Raw genomic sequence first — 1,585 nt, 5'->3', positions numbered from 1 at the left:
TAAAATGCTTATCACTGTTTTAAGTCAATAATTAGTTTATTTATTTATTTATTTTTTCGCTACGCGGGCCTCTCACTGTTGTGGCCTCTCCCATTGCGGAGCACAGGCTCTGGACGCGCAGGCTCAGCGGCCATGGCTCACGGGCCCAGCCGCTCTGCGGCATGTGGGATCTTCCCGGACCAGGGCACGAACCCGTGTCCCCTGCATCAGCAGGTGGACTCTCAACCACTGCGCCACCAGGGAAGCTCCAGTTTAGTTTTATAGACTGATGAAGACCAACTCTGCTGTAGGAGAAATTTTGGCTCCCAATTTTTCTCAAGGCTTTTAGTTGAGGTTCAGGAAAATAGGATCAGCTAAAGGAATGGTTTTCTGGAACTCATTTAAAACACATTCTTAACTCTTAGCACTTGCTCTTACCTGGGCTACATAAAAAATTTCCTGCACAAAGGAAATAAAAGTACAGTTTATCATCACCTTCACAATTATTAAAGACTTAACATGTACTGAATGCTTCTATGTAGCAGTTATTATACTAAGATGCTTTATTCTCATTTATTCCTCACAATAAACAATGGAGTCTTTACCCCATTATTAGTCCCATTTTTAACAGCTATACCCCTGTTTCCGGTTTTGATGTTCACAGAAGCATAGGAAAATTAAATTCAAGTTTAAAAGACTTTGAGAGTTTATGTTATCCATCTCCTAACCTCCAGGCAGGGTGGAATCCTACTCATTACAGAACTGTGAGGGAAAAAAAGTATTTAAAAGTAATTTAAAAGATTTTTAATGAATCCTCAGCCTCTTTCATTTACTCATTTTGGTATATAACAATCATTACTGCCAGGAATTCTTTTATTTGAATTTCACCTGGAATTTTGCTCTTTTCTAATTGAGATTTTAAACTAGGTTATTTACTTGTCCTGGGACCCTCCTTTTACAGTACACAGACTTCTCTCTGAAATCCCCAGAGTATCATTTGAAATAGTATGTGTCTGTACATGTGTGTGTGTAATTCAGAGATAAATAAGCACAAAATGAAAATAAAATATTTGCCTAATGTCTATTTAAGCCAGTAGTGTTATTCAGGGCTGTGGTCAGAATCTTGGTATTTATTTGCCATTATCACTCATTGTACATCAACCATGAACTAAGTAGTTGTGATAAACAATGCCAGGGGCTCTTTTCTGTGAACTGGATAGAAAGCTTAGCATGTCAATCCCTAACATTCCTGTCTTCACACAGCCCTTGCTTAATTATGTGTCTTATATCCTCCGCTTTGATGGGCTTTTTAATTTTTCTTGGACATGAACAGCAGTCATAAACTATAAAGTGCTACTCATGTATTGATTAGTCATTAATTTATCATTGTATTCATCTAAGAAACTGTGTTTAGATCAGAAACTATTTTCTCGTCACTTCAAAGATCAGTAAAACAAAGACCCATAAAACAAAGCTGATGACAGTGAAATGCACTTGTCTAAGTTTCTACACCCAGAAAATGAGGGAAGAGAGTGTATATGTATGTCTGTGTGCATCTCTGTGTGAGTGGTAGGACCATCAGGTTTGATGGGGTTGGGGCTGATTT

This window comes from Aethalodelphis obliquidens, unplaced genomic scaffold (genome assembly GCF_003676395.1).
Source record: "Aethalodelphis obliquidens isolate GAN/ISIS:26980383/991018 unplaced genomic scaffold, ASM367639v1 scaffold2, whole genome shotgun sequence".
Classification (NCBI taxonomy): Eukaryota; Metazoa; Chordata; class Mammalia; order Artiodactyla; family Delphinidae; genus Aethalodelphis; species Aethalodelphis obliquidens.
The sequence above is the reverse complement of the archived record's forward strand: the minus strand, read 5'-3'. Positions refer to the sequence as shown.